At 35.6% G+C, this 5,153-nt stretch overlaps 1 long non-coding RNA gene across 1 annotated transcript; it reads left to right on the forward strand.

Annotated features, from left to right (window-relative positions):
- On the forward strand, nt 1–3,671 carry LOC124887996. Its single transcript, XR_007045771.1, has 2 exons — nt 1–556; nt 3,240–3,671. It is a non-coding gene; the product is annotated as an uncharacterized LOC124887996 (long non-coding RNA).
- Nucleotides 3,672–5,153: the final 1,482 nt, after the last annotated feature.

The following is a 5,153-nucleotide window of genomic DNA, read 5'->3' on the forward strand; positions in this document are numbered from 1 at the left end:
TCAAGATCGATCCAATGGCTGAAATCGACCCACTCAACTCTTTTCTTTTTAAGCTTAACCCCTAACCCCAGCCATCATTCTCACCAAAATAGCCGCAGTCTCCCTTTTCTCTATATTTTCTCTTTCTCTAACCCGACGAAAATCGCCGCTCCTTTGACCTCTACATCTCCGCCGCCGACAAAGACACCACCAGCAGCTCATATCGGATGAAACCAGCCAACCGTCGCCATCCACCTCCGGCGCCGCTGCAAGCAGCCATGCAGCCGGCGATCCTCCCAACGCCGCTGCCACCTCCGAGGCCCTCCACCGACAACAATATCAACGACCAAGTCGCCAACAGTACCAATGCCGCCGCCGCCTTCCACCAGCGTTGCCAGCATCCAAGACGCCGTCCCTCACCGGCAACCGACACCAGCGATCCAGCAGTCCGTACCACCACCAGGACACCAACATCCACCCTTATTCTTTAGAGCCACCAAATCACCCGCCACCGCCACCCTTTCCACTTGTCCGACTCACCAAAAAATCATGAAGGATTCGTAATAGATTCGTCCAGGTTCGTATCCTTATTTAATTTCATTAACGTTATCTTTTTTTTCTCATTCTTTGACAGATTGTTAAATTTAAAATCAGTGACATTTGGTGTTGATTTTCTGATCTAATTCTCTTAGTTTAATATTTTATTTGTGTTCTTTAATCAACATATGTTTAAAATCTCACAATTTTACAAACTACTGCAAGATCAATTTGACACAATTCTGGGTATGCTGGTGATTATTGTTGCTGTTGTTCACTTGAAAATTAATATGTGTGATTGTTGTTAACTGATGTTGTTTATACCATTTTAATTATTGAGTTTCTCTATGAATGACTTGGTAATATAATTTTCATTCCTTCTCTCATGATTTGAATAATTGATCCTCAAATTTTACAATTTCATTGATCTAATATTTTTTCCTTTTAACTTGACTCTTTTCCTTTTGAAAAGATGGTTGCAATTGATTCTCATCTTCTGAAGAGATTTTGCTAAATTAGTATTCTCCTCTTTTCTTAGGCTAATTTACATACTCTTAAGTGACATAATGATTTGCCTTAATTAGTCTGCATGTTCAAGAAGTGTGAGACCCGCAAAATTCTAAGCTTAATTCAGTCCTTTTGGCTTGTCAAGGGTCCCAGACTTAGAATATTTTAGCTAAGTACTCAGACTCAGTGTCATTTTAACCTACAAAGGTTGGCAGTCTTATTTCGCGACCTTTACGTCCATTAAATGTTGATGTTTAGGTTGATTCATGATCAGGAATGTTCGTAGGTCTTTTCAAACAAGTTTTGGATTTTTGGGATTTCATTTGAAGCTATTTTGGAAACATAAAACAGTGGATCAACGCGATTTTGGCGCGCTGCATCGACTATCGCGTTGATTAATATTTTCCCTAGTTACCAACATCCAAATCCAGTGAATCGATGCAAACATGGTGCGATGCGTTGGCTATCGCGTCGACCTGTGCATCGGTAATTCAGTTTTCAGTCATTAAAATACTGCATTCTTAGGGCTATTTAGGTCTTTTTCCCTTGAACCTCAGCCCCCCAAACACGAAATTAAACTCCCTATAGAGCAAATATAGTCATTCTTTCTCAAATATGCTCAAGAACAAAATCCTAAAAGATCTAATTTCAAATCAAGAACTCAAGATTCAACCATAAGCTTTCAGAAATTCTTCAACAAAGGTATGTGAAGTGTTCATCCAAGGGTTCCTTCCACCCTTGGAGTCCAAGAATCTCTTTTGAACTTCAAGTAATTGATTTTATGATTTTCATGGTTAGAATTGAAGTGTATCCATGATTGCTATTTGGATTAAGTTCCTAATTCATGATTTTATATATATATATATATATATATATATATATATATATATGATGTGAAATTGATCATTATGTGTGTAGATTTATGTGAATCCATGATAAACTCTTGACTTGTGAAATTAGAGATAAATTATGACAATCACTTGTTGTTCAATACTATGTGTATATACTATACTCACCAAGTGCTTGATGAATTGTTCATGTGAACTATTAAGAGAATGAAATCATGTCAAGTTAGCTTATGTGCAAGTTATATCATACAAGTGTTTATCAAAATTCTCTAATGAATGAATGATGATCAAGTTCATAGTTTACATGTTTCATGTTAAGCCAGGTCTCTTAATTATGCTATCGAGTCCTGGGGGTACTTGTACCTAACAATTTAGCTGATTACCTAGAGCCATGGTAAGTTATAGAACAATATCAGTCACGACATGATTAGTCATACTCTCAGTCAGTTACAGAACTCAAGAAAACTCAGTAGAATCCATATTAATCCAGTCTAATTCAGTATCCAGTTCAGACCCCAGTAAACTCAGTCAGTTAACAGAATTCAGTAGTATTTCATCATTCAACGGAACTGAGTGAACTTAGTTCAGTTCAGCTAAACAGTAATCTCAGTAACCGTTCAGTACAGCCTGGTACAGACTAAAAATCAATTCAGTGTCTATTCAGCTGGGTGTAGGATTCAACATCGAGTTAACCCAGGGATGGGGGTATTCCTGTCAGCAAAGGGTTTGACCTTTAGCAGCAATCCCTGCGTTACAGAACTACGTAGCCTACGTAGGTTGAGGTATCTTCCTGCCAGACATTATGACATTATGAGGGTTGATACTTCTCATCTGAGTTATCCTGTCAGCGAGGATTGATGAAAGAGCTTTCGGTCAGAGAGGGTTAACTCACAGCTTGTCCTTATCCGTGGCACGGTATTGACACCTTTCCAACTGGGGTTACAGATTGGACACCAAATTAGTTAGGGAAGTGGCATGTCGGTTAGATGATTACCTCCCACAGTTTCAGTTCCAGTCTCAGTCTCAGAATAGAACTCAGTTCAGTTCTACAGATTCAGGACTATCAGACATAGTCACTCCGCTCAGTACGAAACTCAGTATGGTTCTACAGTACTCAGAACTATTAGATACAATCATTTAAATAATTAGTAATATAGTATTCGTAAACTCAGATATTGATTAACAGTATTCCGATTCAGTACTCAATATGTATTATGCATATACTCTTACTCAGTCATACTCATGTTATTCAGTTAATATTGTGCATGCATATGAACCCATGAATATCAGCCTACCTTACTGAGCATACCAGTATATTCAAAGTATTGACACATGCTTTTCTTTGCGTTGTGACGTCTTATATCATAGGTTCAAAAGCACGGGCTCCAGAGCACCCTTAGCAGTTCAGATTCTCAGCTTTCAGAGTAGTGATGAGTCCTCATAGTTCAAGGACATATTATTTACAGTACTTCAATTTTATTTCAATAGATGGAGTTATTTGGGGGCTTTTCCCATCAACTCCACAGTTCAGACAGTTAGACGTTTTTTCAGACTAGAGTACTTTCAGACAGTTGTTCAATTTTTCTATACTTAAATTCAGTTTTGGTATTTTGATACCGCATTCAGATTTATTTACAGATTTGAACCTTTATTGTAGCGGGGATTATGAGCACCATATAGCGTACAGGGTACAGACTCGGGGCATTACAAAAAGGAAATTTGGATTAATTGATATTTTTCTTTCCTTCTATTTATTTTGACTGATTATATTAGTAAGTGTGATCTTTATATTTAAGGCAATTTTGTTGATTGATTACATCACATATTCTGTTGATTGATACTTCTTTTCATTTTATTAGTTTAGATTGATTTTAAATTATTTGAATGATATAATTGTGATTGATTAATTACATAATATATTCTCTTTTCCTTCTTATGGCGTGTTGATCTATTTCTCCACTATATAAACAACCCTTTCCCCCTTCTTAAGACAAAACTTACAATATACACCCCCTTTCCTCTTTTAAACTTACAATCTCTACACTCTTTATTCTCCACACAAAAAGGGCTTAAAGCATTATTCTCAAAACAAAGAACATTACTGTTTTTTTACACTTCATTCATTTGTGATGATTCGTGCTTAGACTCTGTGTTGCTTGATTCTCTTATTCTTGTTTGTTATTGTCAACTGGTGAGTCTCTGTCGATGTAATTCCTTTATACCTTATATGATGATATTAGTAAACATGTTTATGGAAATTGTTCGGTGTTTGCTCGCTATGTCTGTGTTATGTCATATTCTCGCTTGTACTGCTATTACATGTTATCTCACAGATGTAAATAGATAGTCTCGGGTATTTGAAGAGCCGCCGAAAAGTTCGTGGGGGAGGGCTACACCTTTTCTTTCTTTGTTCATTGATTTATTTTTTATTCATGGAGTTGTAATAGCTTTGTATAAACTCGATGTAATAATAAATATGGGGACTGCTCAGGATGGGGACTTACGTTCTCTATGAATAATATAGGTAAACACGACCTAGGCTTTAACATGTGTTACATGTTATATGAATCACTTAATACTCGAAGTATTTAGACATCTAAGGTACAACTTATTAACATGTCATTGCATGTTTTAGCATTTCAACACAATTTAAACACGTTAATACGTTAAGCATGTTAATGATTAAATTTCTGCATATTAAACACTAGAATTAATTATGTCGTCGCATGTTTTAGCATGTAAACACAAATTTAAGTATGTTATATATTTTCAGCATGATTAACATAAAATAGTTGCGTATTAATATAGTTTCAGCATGTTAAAATTAAGTTTAAGTATTTTTAGCATGTTAAACAGTAGATTAGGTATGTCATTGCATCCTTTAGTATGTTAACACAGATTACAGCACATTAAAAATTTTTAGAACATGTTAACATTGGATTTCTGCATGTTATTGCTTTTTCTAGCATATTAATATGAAATTCCTGCACTATTAACATAATTTTCAGCATGTTAAGTATTAGGTTTTAGGCATTTTTAGCATGCTATTGCATTTTTTAGCATGTCAATATAAAATTTCTGCCCACTAAAACAATTACTAGCATGTTAAAAAGTAGATTTTTGAGCATTTTCAACATGTTAAATACGTCGTTGTGTTCCTTAGCATGTTAATATACTTTCAACATTTTTGTTAATTTCTTACACTATCACTAGTTAACATATCTTGCCTAATAATGCATGGGTATAACTCCCCAACATCTTTACCTTACTTCATCCTTTTTA

This window comes from Capsicum annuum, chromosome 10, assembly GCF_002878395.1.
Source record: "Capsicum annuum cultivar UCD-10X-F1 chromosome 10, UCD10Xv1.1, whole genome shotgun sequence".
Lineage (NCBI taxonomy): Eukaryota > Viridiplantae > Streptophyta > Magnoliopsida > Solanales > Solanaceae > Capsicum > Capsicum annuum.